Below are 16,712 nucleotides of genomic sequence, written 5' to 3'. Positions count from 1 at the left end.
TTCCAAAAGTGCTTTAGGGCAAAACAATTCCTCCTACGAAATAGGGATTCAGCAATCCTTTTCCTATAAGCAAAAGTGGAAGACAAGATGAAAGTCTTGGAGATGGTGTTGCCAGATGGCGTTGCAAACCAATGATTTAAATTGATGATGGTTAATGTTTCTTTTTATTTTGATGATGTTATTTTGAAATTGCAGATTTAAGATTGTGGATTTTTTTTTTTCAACATACCTTGAATTTGGTAGGACATGGTTTCTTTTTTAATATATGATTGTAATGTGGATGGTAGCTATGAGCAACTGGTGTTTAGATCCTTGGCAAGACATGCCCGTTGTTGGTAGGAAAGGTTTTTGATTTTCATTGTGGATGTGGAATGAATATGATGGAAAGGTTTTTTATTTTCATTTATATGTGGAATGAATATGATGGAAAGGTTCTTCTCCCACTAAATTATTAGAAACATAATGGTGATCTACCACAATGAAGGCAAAAGAGTTGTAAAACTCTATGAAAATGACTAATACAGCAACTTGTTATTTCCAAGTCAAGATCTTCCTATCCTCAACATGGAGAGGCATTCAAATAAGTCACCTAACCTGTGTATCAAGATTTTCTAGTCTTAGTATGGTGGGCAAAAATGTGAAACAACAAAGTTCCCACCGCTTTCTACTTACTCAATGAAATTCCTTATTTTTCAGAAACCTGCTAGTAAATAACTGGAAGTTGACTTTAGAGGACCTTTGTCCCTCAAATAATCTTCTCAAGTAAGGCTTCTGGCTATTATACCACTTGCAAATGCTTTCTTGCAGTTGGTACTTATTTCTGTCCCAACAATTGCAAATTCATGTTATGCCTCCAATAACTCCTCCAATAAAATTTCTCAAATAGGTAGAATAGGGGAGGGAGGGTATGTATTAATGTGGGCTCCATTATTTATTATGTGAGAGAGGTATAAGGTAGAAAGACGAGAGATAAATCTCTAGGTACAAATGTATTCTAGTGGGGCTGTTATTACACCTTGAGATACTTTAACCCAACAATGAAAATGCACCCTTTTCTCTATTGAAAACATGGTTTAAAAGCCTATGTGTATAGGGTAGAAAGATGACAGATAAATCTCTAGGTTCAAATGTATTATTATTATTTTTTTTTTTTTAATAACTTATTTTTAAATACTACCAAATGATGGAGTTAGAATAACTAAACAGTTTTTTTAGATTGAATCCAAGGAATCAAACTGACATATTAAGTAACCAAACAGTTTTTAATGACTGATTCTATAGAATCATTCTCACAGATTTAGGTCAACCAAACAGTTTTCAAGTAGAAATACGTAACAGAATTATGGGTAACCAAACAATTCCTATGAATCACTCAAAAATAAATGTCATTCATCAAAACCACTCTCTACTAAATCTATGCCAAAACAGAAAAATAACTCCAATGAATTATGCAACCAAACACAACCTAAGAAATTTCTCCAAACTAGGCTCGTTTGGAACATCAGAACACTTAGGAATTGGGTCGGGACAAGGAACTACCGGTCCAGGCTTGATAGCTGGTGCAACAGTTCCCTGGAAGTAGACCAGACCTAAGAGTCATCAATAGAAGGTTCATGTGTTATAATCTTTGGACTAAGACCCATTAATTGAGGCCCAAAATTCCCAAGGAAGCTAATATTATGTCTTGGGCTTGGACTGTTCATATCAGTAGAAATCATCTTAGAAGAGGATACTACCAAGGGGCTGGGCTCAGAATGAAGGCTATCAGGGGTAATCCTCTTACCCGGAATTGGAGTACCGCTATCATTTGGTGAAGATATTCCAAGGCTACCAAGACCAAGGTGAGATACATGTACCACATCGATAGAGGAGCTTGCCTGGGCTATATGGTCATTTTCGTCTTGTGACGACGCTTCTAGAGGCATCCGTCTAATTCACCCCCATTGTCAGAATTGGAACCGTTGTAGCTTATCTGGCACTGGACGTCGACAATAGTAATTATCTGAATGAAGACCATTTGGTTTTTTCCCAATTCTTAATCTTAGCTATGATCAGAATCTCCTTAGCTGCTACTATTTGCATCTGGATGTTTGCAGTTGGCAGAACAACAGACCCACCAAGTCTAAGCCATTCCCCAAATGAAGCCTCTCAACAAATTTTCCTCAATTCCGAGTCAATACGAGTAGCAGTGGATGAACTAAAACCCTCAGACATAATCCCCTTGGTCGAGTAAAAGCGAGAATCATGGTCGATAATTCTGCAAAAGTAATTGATGAGGCAAAATATGTCCCCTTCCTCAGCACGACTGAAGTATGTACGCAAACCTGAACAGGACTAATCTACTACCTCGGCCTCCAACAGGCCGTGCTGCCACCTCGGATCCATCAGGCCATAATCCACCTCGGCCTCAATCAGGCAGTGCTTCCACCTCGGCCTCCATCAGGCCGTGCACCACCTCAACCTCCATCAGGCCGTGCTCCACCTCGGCCTCCATCAGGCCGTGCTCCACCTCAGACTCCATCAGGCCGTGCTTCACCTCGGCCTCAATTAGGCTGTGATTCCACCTCGGCCTCCATCGGGCTGTGCTACCTCCTCGGGATACATCAGGTCGTGCTGTCACCTTAACCTCCATCGTGCCATGCTGCCACCTCGGCCCAACGTCAACAATAAGGTTTCCAGAAACGTGTTTTCGTCCACCCCTACATTCAAGGAACATAATCCCTATTTCGGAGGATAGGACTCTACCCACTACACGTCATCATAGACGTCACACGATTGGTCTTTCCGAGTTAAGAGGGGAATATTCTAGGGGACTCCCCTTGAGGACTCCACACCTAAACAAGACTCTTCACAATCGTCTCCCACTTGCCCTCCATCAGCAGCCTATAAATACCAAGGTAAGCCTCTATCCGAGGGGATGGATCACTCACTTCTCTTACTGGAAAAGCTCTCTTGAGCATCTGTTGTGGAAAGATCTGACTTAGGCATCGGAGAGTCCCACATCGGGTCAGTCCTGCTCTCCCCTGTCATCTCTTCTATGCAGGTCGGCCAAAGCACCAGGAGCTGCAAGGAAGATCATCCGGTCAATTTTTACCGCATCAGATTGGCGCCGTCCATGGGAAGTTGTTACAAAAAATCACCTTGGACCAATGCAATTAAGGAGTGAGAAGGTTGTTTCTTCAACCACAATGCGAGCAAGATCCACTAGCGAAGTACCACTTGGACATTCCCATTCACCACCAGTGGTAGAGCAGGAAAACGTCCCAGCAGAGACCCCTCCACAAGGACCCCAGCAAACCAGGCCCGATGCGCAAGTTACCCAGGGAGAGGGGGATCAGCGAGAGCAGAACCCTCAGCTATCTCGCCATGTCCCATCATCCCGGGTAACTCACCCGAACATGGAAGAACAGATGTAGAGCTTGCAGTTGCAGGTATTAGCTACAAATGCACTGGTGAGGGATTTCATATGTCAGTTTGGCTTGGCACTTCCAGTGCCACGCATAAGTTCAGCTCAGCCACCTAGGCCTGTCCCGAGCAGACATCACAATGATGAATCACCTGACAACAGTGTCACCCCTCAATCAACAGCAAGAAGGGGGCCGACCAGAACTTCACGCACTGTTCATTTAGTACCACCACGCTCTCTTAATAAGGGGCGCAGGCAAGGTCCCGTCCCTGCCCAGATCGGGAGAGCCCGTCGTTTTGAACATCATCGGAGCCAAGAGACATATGACACTCATAGATCTCCACCTCGGGTAGGAAGACGCAAACTGTCACCTCAAAGACTCGGTAGAGGGGCACGTCCGCATAGAGGAGAAAGTGAAAACTAACAGAGGCCAGCTCGGCAAGATCGACCCCACCAGGGTCAGAGCTCGCCCATCGTGCCAACCAGAGGTGCACCACGGCAAGGTCACCAAGTTCGAGGAAGAAGCCCCAGAAGAGGTGAAGGGGCACACCGATCCGGAACAAACATGCTCTTAGAGATCCAAAATCAGAAGTACTTTCGCTGGCCCAGGCCAATGGCAGGTAAACCTGAAGAGAGGAACCCCAACCGATATTACCGATACCACCGAGACCATAGGCATAACACTGAAGACTGTAAGTGTAATACCCCGCTTCTTAAACCCGGTTTGATTTCACGATTGAACCGGTTTAACCATGCAGGAACCGAGCCAGAGGAAATTAGAGCAGGTTCCTTATGGGCTTTGATGGCACGGGTAACCTTAAACACCGGCTAGCCTGACAAGTCCGAGCCAGTGCCAGAAGAGACGGGAGTGCCCAAACCGTGTACGTGCACCTATCATAAGGCTATGTACGGATAAAACAGGTAATATATCCGTATTTTAAGGTATATACGTATGCTACATCGTATGCTTGGGGTGGGGTTCACGCCGAGGTCCGAACCCGGTCAAAATCCCAAGTTTTGGCTCTCAGGTGGGTAGGACAGGTGGGTGCACCCACCTGAGTGACCCATCCAAGAGCACTATTCACTTAATTAGGAATGGTATATAAGGCTTTATGATTTTCTTTTCTTTCCATTTATTACCCTCGTACGTTGGTGAGAAAAGTAAAGAGGAGAGAGAAAAGAAAGGGAAGAAGAAAGGAAGAGAAGGAAGAGGAAGAAAAGGGGGATTTCAGCGGCGCCGAAGCTTGGTCTTCCCATTCCGGTGCCGGGAGAGTGATCTTCAACTCTAGATCTACAGTTGGAGGTAAGAAAAGTTGGGTTTTGTGAACATTCACCATACCCAAGCTTTAAACCCTTGATTCGAGTATGGTTTCTTGAGATCTTGTAAATACCCTTTGAAATGATGAATCTAAGGTTTAATAGATGATTTATGTGTTGATCTTGAAGGATTTGAAGAGATATTGACAAGGTAGAAGAAACATTGTGAGTTTGAAGTGATTTGAAGGGTTTGAAGTCGTTCTTGAGCAAAGAAGGTAAGATGGTTTTCCCTCACTTGAATCTAACCTAGATCTAGGTTAGAACCATCCTATAGGACCTTGAAGGTGTGAAGAATGGGTGGGGAAAAGCCCCATTTGATTCCCCAAAGAATGGAGAAAATAGGGAAGAAACAGTGTCTTTTCCGCCAAGACCGGTGGGTACAACCGGTGGACTCCTACCCGCCTGTGGGTACCCACCTGAGAAGGCAGGGGGGGCCTTCGGGCCCAACCGGTGGGTACAACCTGCGGGTACCTACCTACCGGTCCTAGCAAGGGGGTCCCTGGCCCAACAGGCGGGTACCACTGGCGGGTACTACCGGCGGGCCCCTACCCGCCGGTCCTAACCGGTGGGTAAAACCGGTGGGTAGACAGCCCACCTGTCTGACCCACCTGTGTGGCCCGAAGGTGATCCTTATGTCCTATCGAACCCAAATCGGACGTGTGACCTTCTTTTGACGTTCTAAACACGATTTTGACATCGGATTTCATTAATTTTGATTCTAAAATGGTGAAGTACTAACCCCGCTCAATTATGTTAGGTTCACCAAATCCTACCCGATTCGCTCCGGATCTCACCCGTACCGAACGGGAATCCTTGTACGATGCAAGTAAGTGGGGAGAGAACGTTTGGCCTTGTTTCAAGGCATTTGTTTGGCATTCATTTAACTATATCTAATCTAGTCATGTCATCATGAATATGCTATATAGATTAGTCATTCCACACATTGATGTGCATATATGCTATGTTTACTTTTCAAATGCCAATTGAATGAGATGTTTATATGTTGAATGTGGACATCATGGTGCATAATGCATTGATAGACTAGATGCCGTAGTCGGCTTGGAAACGAATGCATTGGTGGCCCGTGGAATGGGACACGGAGGCACTATGCAGTCGTACTATTGTCATATAGGTGCATGCGGTATTAGGATTCTCACCATCCCGTGCTACGACCCTTCCCAACAGGGGTTAAGGTGTTGGGTTGCCATTTGGGGGGAAGCAGTGGTAGCGGTCGTCGGGTCACTGTGGCGGCTAGGCATTACTCCCGACGAGTCATGTAGGACAGTCGGCAACCCCGGTGGTACATTCAAGAGGGCCAATCGTACTGCTTTTAAATTGCTGGAGTCTGCATCTTTATTTTCAGTCATTTATATTTCTGTTGAGAGCCGGTGGACGGCATTGTCTTTACTTTCCGAGTACTCACGGTGGGCCTTCTCTGACAGCCCTATGGGCGTATCGCGGGAGGGAGTTCGTGGCTCGTACCCGGAGTATACGCGCACTGTGGTTGTAGTAGCACTAAAACCAAGGACTTAGTAATGTTGCTTAGGTGGATGTGATTTAAAATGTATAGCATGGCATGTAGTGCATATGATGTGTTGTGTTGTGTGGACTGCTGTGTGGTCCATCTTTCTACTTACTGAGCTAGTCAGCTCATCCCACGTGTACACCCCTTTTTAGATGATTTTGCAGGTCATATATCTGAGGAGCATGGGGTGGGTCCCACAGTCGAGTTTCCTGAAGAGGACTGGTGGACCCCTGAGGAGTTAGAGCACGGCGTAGACTGCTCGTGCGAGAGCTGTGCTGCGGGACAGCAGTTCTGAGGCCGTGCTGAGATCCACCTTTGAGGCCGTGCTGAGCTCCACTTCTGAGGCCGAGCGGAGCTCTACTATGTGATGCCGAGCTGGGCTCAACCCTTGATGCCGAGCTGAGCTCTAGCCTTGATACCGAGTCGAGCTGTGTACACTGATTGTTTTGGTGGATTCCCTTATGTACTTGATAATTGAACTTTATTTTTATTGTGTAAATATCATGCCTTCAGGCCCAAATGTATATAATTATTGTATCACAAATCGGGTATTAAGTATTATGGGATTATTCACAGGTAAAACTTAGTCTTCCACTGATCTGATGAGTTTATATTAGTTGTGTGTATGTTGTGGTGGAATATAGTATCTGATGATCCTGGCAGGTTTGGGTTAACCGGTGTTAACTCGGTCACTGGCCCGGTTTAGTGTGAACGGGGTGTGACACTATGTGCCCTAGGAATCCAATTTTCTTCAACCAAAATTCACATTTGCTGAATTTTGCATATAACTCTTGTTCTCTTAACCTTTGGAGTACCATCCTCAAGTGCAATGCATTCTCCTCTTCAGTCTTTGAGTAAACCAAAATGTCATTGATAAATACGATGACCCACTTATCGAGAACATCATAAAATACTCAATTCATCAAATCCATAAAAGCTGTTAGTGCATTGGTCAACTCGAAAGGTAGCATTAGGAATTCATAATGATCATATTGGGTCCTAAAGGCTGTCCTGTGTATGTCACTGCTCTTTATCTTAAGCTGATAGTAAGCAGACTTGAGATTAATCTTCGAGAATACTTTAGCACCTTGCAATTGATCAAAAAGGTTATCTATGCACAGCAACGGATACTGGTTCTTAATGGTCAATTTGTTCAATTCTCGATAATTGATGCACATACACAAACTCCCATCCTTCTTGACAAATAAAACTGGGGCACCTCAAGGAGAAACATTTGGGTGTGTAAGTCCCTTCTCTAACAAATCCTGCAACTGAGTCTGTAACTCCTTTAATTCGGGTGGTGCCATTTTGTACGGAGCTTTAAACATTGGGGATACTTTGAGAACTAAATCAATAGCAAACTCTAACTCCCTGTTAGGCGAGAACCGGGTTAGATCATCTGGGAAGACATTGGGAAACTCCCTAACTACATTTAATTCTTCTAATAGTGTGACACTTGCTTCCACATCTTGTACTGAAGCAGGTTAGCCTTGACATCCATCTTCTAGTAATTTTACTGCCTGTAAGGCAGAGATGAGGATGTCTCTGTGTCATTTTATTTTATTTGCTTGATACACTAGCTCTTCACCTTCATCACTCACCACTTTAATTTGTTTCTCAGCACACATCACATTTTTCGGTGAGCGGATAACCAATCCATGCCCAACATTAAGTCAAAATTTTGCATTTTAAATTTGATAAGCTGGGCATCCAACTTCTTTCCACCTATTTCAATGGGATGTGGTCCATACACTTCATTTAATTGTGCTACCTTGCCTGTAGGTGTGCTAACAATCAACTTACTCTCTAGAGCCTTGGGGTTGCTTTAGATATAAAAGAATGTGATGGTCCAGAATCAAATAACACATAAGCTGGTATACCCGAGATAGATAGGATACCTGCTACAACATCGGGGCTTGCTTCAACCCCTTCAGCTGACAATACGTACATTCTCCCTTGAGGCAAGCCACCTTAAGTCAATACGGGCCTATGAACAGGAGGCAGACTCTATACAACAGCTGACTTGTAGGGCAATCCTTCGTAAAATGCCCAAGTGACTGGCAAACATAGCACCTATTTTGGGAGGCTTGCACTGGTACTGGTGATCTCTGTATTTGACCTGGTGTGGTAGAAGGACGAGGTGGCCATGGGGCTATAGGCACCGTACTAGTGTTTGGGCAAAAAGAGGTAGTACCCGATCTATGGGCCGGTCGGGGCATATAACTCGATGATCTGCAAGGCTACTGATATGATGACCATAATTATATGGCCCATAGAAACTCTTGTTCGGGCTGCCCAAGTCTGCATAGGGGTTGCACCTCTTCAAAAGTCCAGGTGTGGTGGAAGACTTCCTTTTGCTTGTCTTCCATAGTCTTGGCCTTTTGTACAATTTGGGCATAGTCAGTTAAATCCATAGCCCCTAATATTGTACCAATAGACACTTTTAGCCCCTTCAAAAACTTCTATGCCTTCTCCTTTGTTGTTTTCATATGTGGAGGAGCGAAGTGGAATAAGTCCTCAAATTGCTACTAGTACTAAATGATGGACTTACTTCCCTGAGTCAAGGCTGGGAACTCTACTTCCTTCTTGTATCTGAAGCTGGTGGGGTAATAATTTGACAAGAACAATTCCTTGAACTATTCCCATGTCGATTCTGGATGAGTTGTCATTAAAATAGGCTTGGAAGCCTTCCACCACAAATCGACTTCATTATTTAACTGTAACCAAGCATAAATGAGCTTCTGAGGTTCTGTACATTCTACCACCTCAAATATCTTTTCCATCTCTTCGATCTATTGATCCAGATCTAAAGAATCACTCCTCACCTACCTTTGCAGTAGTGGCCACTGGTGTGTAATATGGGGGATAAGCCGGGTAATACTGATACAGAGGTGGCATCATTTATGGAGAGGTGCCATAAGGTGGGAACCGTGGAGTTACCACAGGTGGTGTACCCCCTAGTTGGTCCTGTGGTGGTACTACAGGTGGTGCACTCCCTTGTGTATCTACAGGTGGTGCTCGAGGAGATGCACCCCCTAATTGAACTCCAACACCTGGCACAATAGGACGATCTTATGGAAAAGGTGCCCCATGAGGGTGTTGACCCATATGCATAGGGTTTAACTGTTGATGCACAACATTCAGAAAGGTTTGCTACTGCCAAAGTAATTGCTACTGAAATGCCTGTTACGACTGTTGAATAAGAGCCGTAACATCATTTGGAGTAACAATAGGAGGAGGATCCAGCATTTCATGCCTAAGTGAGTCCTCCACTATTTCTTCTCATCTAAGATTCACCCGGGGTCAAGGTCCCTGTTTGAATTTTAAAAGTAACTGCAAGTGTATAGATCAGTGTAGCTAACAGGTGGAACACAAGGACAACAACCACTTTATTTTAGGTTTCTTCTAGTAATACGAAAGTGGACAAATTAATTATAGTGATCATTTCTAACTTCCGACCTAACACAAATCATCTAAAAGCGTCCTAACCAACACATCTAGGAATTTAAATATTTCAAACCATGCAAATAAAAAGTAAATAATTGAAAGTAAAAGTTCTGAAATAAAATAAATAAAATAAAAAGGGACGAAGGCTAGAGAGAGGCACACAAGTAAGTTTCTCTACTTAGCCCAAGGGATGCACCGTAAATAGTACAAGCTTCCCAACTTGACTAGAGAGTAACTCTTACAAGGGCTTCACTACTTAGCTTTAGGGAAGGGGAGGCAAAGTAAATAACTAAAAATAAATGCAATAAAATGATGGTCCATAGGTAGAGAGGGGCAAAGCTAACACATGCATCTAGCCAAGGACCTTGGGGGAAAGGGAAAACAATAAAGTAAAGACTGAAATTAAAAACCTAAGTTAAGAAAAAAAGGATAGTCAAGAGAGGGAATGAGAGGGGGGAGAAAAGACTTATGAGAAGCCTACCTACCTGAACTTCAATACTTGAACTTGAAAACTTAATTGAGATTTGAAATACTACTAGTACTAAAAACCAGATCTGGAAAGAGAAATTTGAACTTGAACAGAGATACTTCAAAGCTTGGATCTTGTCACCTAGATCTAAACCTTGAACTAGAGAATTAAAATTACAATACTATAAACTATAAACATGAAAGAAAACTTGCATTCATTCATTAAAACTCCATTACAAAAGTGTTTAACCAAAAAGTAAGAAGAACTAAAACGAGACTAAACCTAAAGAAGATAACTAGAAAAAGAGATAAAACCCTAAAAATAGAATTGTGCCTAAGAAGAGAGAAAAAGAGAGCATAAAAAATAATAACCAGCCATCCTCTCCCCTCGAACATTTTTTATTTATAGAGAAATGGGGAGAGAGACCAACGATTAGGGTAATGGGGGCCCACAATTGTGAGGTGGAGGAGATAGAGTGTAGCCCACGATTTTCTTATATTTTTTCTCTCTTATTTCCTTCTCTCTCTCTCTCTCTCTCTCTCTCTCTCTCTCTTCAAACTTGTGCACAACCCTTGGATGATTTTCTCTACTTGCTTGAAGAGTTAGACATCTTTGTTGATGATGTGGAGGAGAGAGACACGATTTGGACATGATTTATTTCTCCTTTTTTTCTTTCCTTTTTCTCTCTCTTCTTGCTCAAGAAACCCCATTGACCAACCTCTATTTCTTGTTTGAATCGATTGTGATGAGTAGGAGAGAGAAAATCTTCCAAAAAAAAAATCAAAAAAATAGCAACCAAGAGGTTCGAACTTAAGACCTCCTGGTGAGCAAGGGATTTTGCACACCACAACTCACCAACTACGCTAGATAATTGTTGTTATAAAAAATGAATCTTCAATTACTCAAGGGGGTGGTCCATCGATCCTTGTTGGCATTTGGAATATTCCTTGTACACTTGGGACAACTGCAATCGGGTTGGTTCTGCATCTCTGTTCAGTTCGGATCCATTATTCTTTTTCTTACCCAGAAAGAATAATCATTTGTATGGGTGACCAAAAAATTGTGTAATTTTAATTGAACACATCTATCTTGCTCAGAATTTCATCCTCTTCGCAACTAGGGAAAGAAATAGGACCTCTTTATGTGTAAAATTGGAGATATAGTGCCCGATAGTCCTTAAGGCCTTGAAAATATAAAACCTATAAAAAGAGAGTAAAACCCAAGGTAGCTCCATTCTAAATATGTAAAATGCATGTTTTACTACCCTAGATTCCACACATAAATGTGTTCATCAGTCCCCAAGGATTAGGTGGTCTTCCGACAGGTTGGAGACCACGTGGGGCTTCTCGTGCACTACTACCGGATCTAGTGAGTACCATGGTGCGTTCTACCTAAATTGCATCAATTAAGTATGAATTAAGTGCCACATTTATTTCATCCAAGCACAATAAAATGCACATTAGGTTTTTGGTCATGTAATCATAATGCATTTCATCATCATAGCATGTAACCATAGCATCATCTCTTATATAAAGGCATAACCAATCCCACAAGAGTATGCATGCAATTTATTGTTCAATAGCTTATATCTCATGCACAACTAGGGTCCAGAGGGCTTGAGGAACAAATCCCTAAAATTTAGGACATTTTGGCCCAAAAACCACACCGGCTGGTTATACTGGTGGGTGGGCTAGGTTCAGGACCTACCGGTCGCGCGCGTGACACTTTTATGAGGGCAGAAAAGCCCTCATTTTCAAAACACTTCATTTCTCTCTTTTGCCTCTCTTCTCCAAATCGCCTAAGGCAACAAGAGAAGGTCTAGGAGCCCTTCACAAGCCTCACTCACACCTACATTTGGATTCACAACTCTGCAACACTATCCTCAACCTCAAGTAAGTGGTTTTCTCTTCCTTCTCTTTGGGATTTCGGTTGTTCTTGTTCCATACTCTCTAAAATTTGTTTTTCTTTTGATTTCTTCCAACTAAAATGAATGTAGTGTTTGGGTATGTCACCCATTTCATGAATCTCATCTTTAATCATCACATATGCCATTCCAATGAATTGTCTAACCCTATTTTCCCAAAATGTTTGTTGTTTTAGGCTTTTTCCATTTTCTCTCTCCTTTCTTGCACAATGCATGATTCAAGGAGTCTATCCACTCAAATTTGGTTGCATAATAGTAGTAGGAGTGTTACATTGCACATATATATCACTTACCTCCCCTTGGCATGAATTTTCTCCATTTCTTGGTTAGGATTCTTGAGAAATTTAGGGGGGGTTTTCTCTTGTTTTGACCTCAAATATGTTAATATGGTATACTTATATGAAGTTGAATCCTCCATTACATATTATTATAAAAATTTCCTCAATGCTTAATTATCCATGGCTTATTCTCTTCTCTTTATGGAATTTCCCCCTTTTTCTTGCTTTGGAAATCTATCAATGCCTTGAGTTGATGTTAACTTTGCATTTGAATGAATCCATGCCTTAAATAAATGTTCCATATTTTGTCTTTTATTTGTATAATGCATCAAGGTATCATGATTCTATGATGCTCATTTATCAATACATGGTTCTTGTCACTTACCACTCATAGATGATCACATTATGACTATGGCATTGCATCATAAGGGTTTTCTCCTTTCATTTGGTATTCAATACACATTGCCTATACTGTGTACCTAATATGAGTGTCATTCCCATTAATTTTCCTCCTAATGAACTTATTGCCTTGATTCTCTTCCATCCCTTGTTTTTATAATTTCCTCTTGAAAACTTATCGGTTTCTCACTTTTTTCTCATGGATTTTGCAGAATGTCTTCTTGCAAGGGTAAGGGAGCTGCCTCCTCTTCTAGGGTTGATAATGCCCCCAACAAAAAGAGAAGGGGTACAGCCACTAGTTCTTCCACTCCTCGTGCCCGTGCTAGGAGAAGTGTTTATGAGGACCTGGAGGATTACGATGAGGGTCTATTTAGGAGTCTTGAGGCTGGCCTCTCTTGGTCTACCTTCTTTAAGAGGACAGTCCTCATGGAGAAGACTATTGTGGTAGGGGACTTTACTCGAGTTCAGATGCTCGAGAAATTCACCGCCCTCAGCAGGCCATACTTTCTATTGACTCTCTCTGCTACCCGAACCTTGTCAGGATGTTCTACTGCAACCTGAAGGTTTTGTATGACGACATGGTGTACACCATCACCAGCTAGGTGAAGGGTCAAGACATCAGACTCCCCATTGATCTATTGGCGGGGATCTTAGGCATCTCATTGGAGGGTACTTGGTATTACTACCCTCCTAGGGGTAAGGCCTTGGGCCCTCTTATGAGTGAGACCCTCCAGAGACATGTCTATGAGACCATTTGTGGTTGTGCCATCCACCCTGAGTTTGAGACAGCCTTCCTTCCAGAGGTTTGGGTTTTCAGCCATCTAGTGCAATTCAACTTACTTCATCTGGCCGGGCACCAAAAGTAGGAAAATTTTATGGCGGCATACATGGCATAATACATTTACACGGCTATGGGGAATGCCTCCAGCCTATGCCTTCCATATGTGATCATGAAAACCATGGAGTACTATATAGGTCACCCATCTGACGACAACTACCCATATGCCTTGTCCCTTACCAAGGTATTCGAGTATTTCCAAGTGGACCTTGAGGGTGAGGTGGGGAGGTCTCCATCAGATAGATCTCTTGGGGTATCTTACGTAAGATGGAGCTATATAATCTGATAGGGCTACAATGTGGGTGGCTGACCAGGAGGAGGTTGACGAGGAGGAAAATGAGGACTATGTCGTTGAGGCATAGGAGGAGGATGAGGTGATGAAGGATGTATGTTCTTTGATTTGTTCCCCTATTGCCAATGCCATTACTGCTCTAAGGAAATCATTTGTGACTTCTTCAATGTTCTCCGAGTTGTTCTCATAAGGTATGGTGGGTTGAATTAGAGAAGCGGGATCACCATCCTGACCTTCTCCTAAAGCATTCACTGATCCTGTTGATGAGGTCATATTGGGAAGTTTGGAAGTGCAAGCATATCCTTCCAACTGTACCCTTCCATCCATATTTTTTTTGGATTATACACTGACCCTTGAGAATGGGATTGGTATGAGGATGATGAGGGATATGAGGCAGGGTGATATGAAGGTGATGTGATGTGAGAGGTAGGGTTTGAAGATTGGGGGTGATAAGATGAGGAAACTCCTTCTCCTTGATGATGTGGTGAAGGTTTATGAGATGGTGGAGGTTCGTAATATGGTGGAGGTTAGTAATATGGTGGAGGTTGGACGTATAGTATGGTGGATTCTTCTGTTCATGAGGAAGGATGAATGGAGGGTGACTGATATTCTGATTCTTCTTCTAATGATTCTTTCCTTTTGGGAGTCCTCATGACTCTGGCCCTTTGACTCATGACTTTCCGGTAAGCATTGGCATTCATGTGATTCTTCCGGGCTCAGGATACAATGAGTTGAGTGGGATCACTCTCTATTGCTTCTTCATCTAGGTTGTCCATATGATCATAGAACATGGGGTAACAAAAGTGCTTATCCAACTGATACATGTGAATGGCCCTTAGGAAGGAGTTGTACTCTTTTTGGCAAGCATTTTTGACAAAACCACGGATGTGCCCTACTAATTTTGGAGGAAGGGACAATATTTACACAAGCTAGAACTTCTCTTTCCATTCAACATGCCTCTCCTCTTGATATTTCTTAGCATCCCTAATAAAATAGGTTGGATCATAGAACCAAGGGTCCCAATTTTTCCAGTCACTCATTGTTGCCAACTTGTTTATGGTTCCATGATCCGGGAGGAGATTGGTATTAACATTAGGAGATTGTTTAATCTTGACTTCAATGGTCCCATTGTCTACCAAATCCTGGATTACATACTAGAGACCTATGCATCTTTCAGTGTTGTGCCCCTTCTGAGTGTGGTAAGCACAATATTCATGATCTCTATACCAAGCTAGGGGAGGGTTACTGATTACCCTTGGAGCCATTGTCCTTAGCAATCCTTGCTTCTTTAGATTTTCATACATTGCTGTCATGGGAATTCCTAAATCAGTAAACTATCTCCTTGGATGAGAAGCCTTCTGAGCGAGGGCATCTGCTTATATCACGAATGGTTATGAAAGAGTGACAGGTGAGACCGACTGTTGGACCATGCCTACCACGTTAGTTTCGGGACCCTTTCCCCCATCCAACTTTGGTGTTCTTCCCTGCATCTTAGGAGGATCCTTGGTACTGAGCTTCCTTTAGGATTCTATTTTCAACACGTGTACTAGTGGCTATCAAGGCATCAAAATTTTGCAAATGTTGGTAGTAAAGAACATCATAATAAGGTTTAGACAAGTTTCCAATCAACATTTCTACTTGCTCTGCTTCTGAAGGCTGATCTACCATCTTGGAGGCCTTCCCTAAACCTCATCAAGAAGGTGGTGAATCCTTCTATAGACTATTGTCTCAACGGCTCAACAACGCACGCAACCTTGCGAGTGGTAGGGCAGCCAGAGGCACGGCATGTGCAGCCACGCCAGCAACCTTACAGCATTCAAGAGCACAATTAGGTGACACATGGGCTACACTTGGGTGCACACGTAGACACACTTATTCAACACTTGGGGCATTCAAGAGCATACATAGGCATACTTGGGTGCACACTTAGGCAACAGTTGTGGGCATGCATGGGCACAGTTAGGCAACACTTGGGCTATTCATTGTGCACATGTAGTCAACACTTGGGATGTTGTGCGGTCATTCACTGTGTCCACGTGGGCACACGTGGTCAACACTTGGGGGCATGTGTAGGCACACACTTGGTCCATTCAAGAGCGCGTTGTCAGTGCTTTAGACCTTTCTAAGCAACCATGCTGGAAATTAGCACTTTCACTAGCGCTAAGTCAGCCTAACCACCCTCCTTAAGGGACTAGGGAAGAGAAGAAGTGAACACAAGAGTGAGTTTGAGAAGAATGAACTTGTATAGCACTAGACAACTCTTGAGTACAAGGCTTGAGAACTCACTTGCTTGGTTGAACACTCTCGGTTGGTCCTTGGTGAGTGCCTTTGCCCACCTCCTTAGCGGAGCTCTAGAAATCTCTCCCAGAATATCTCCTGTGAATATCTTCTACAAATATCTACAATAAAATATCTATTGTTACTACACCTTTGTAGAAAACTCTAGAACTTGGACCTTACTTAGCCCAATGGCCTAAGTCCATAGGCTTGGTGAGCTAGGCCCGTGGGCCTATGTTGGGTAGGTCGTGACATTCTCCCCCACCTAAATCTACGACGCCCTCATCACAACCTCCTTGTGGTACTTTTATTCACGAGTCGTCTCAGCATGCCAGTTGTCTCCCATCTCGTCTCGCTCTCTGGTCGCCCCTTCCACTTGACTAAATACTCCACCTAAGGAGATAGTTTGTGTCTCTGGATGATTGGATCAACAACCAAATTAGCCGCCCTCTCACAAGGAGTAACGCCTATTGAGGTTCTTGTTGTAGTCACATAACTTGAGCCTCCTACAACGTCGTCTGGTTGTCTCCGTTCTCTCGT

Source organism: Macadamia integrifolia, unplaced genomic scaffold (assembly GCF_013358625.1).
Source record: "Macadamia integrifolia cultivar HAES 741 unplaced genomic scaffold, SCU_Mint_v3 scaffold526, whole genome shotgun sequence".
NCBI lineage: Eukaryota > Viridiplantae > Streptophyta > Magnoliopsida > Proteales > Proteaceae > Macadamia > Macadamia integrifolia.
Note: the sequence above shows the minus strand (reverse complement) of the source record.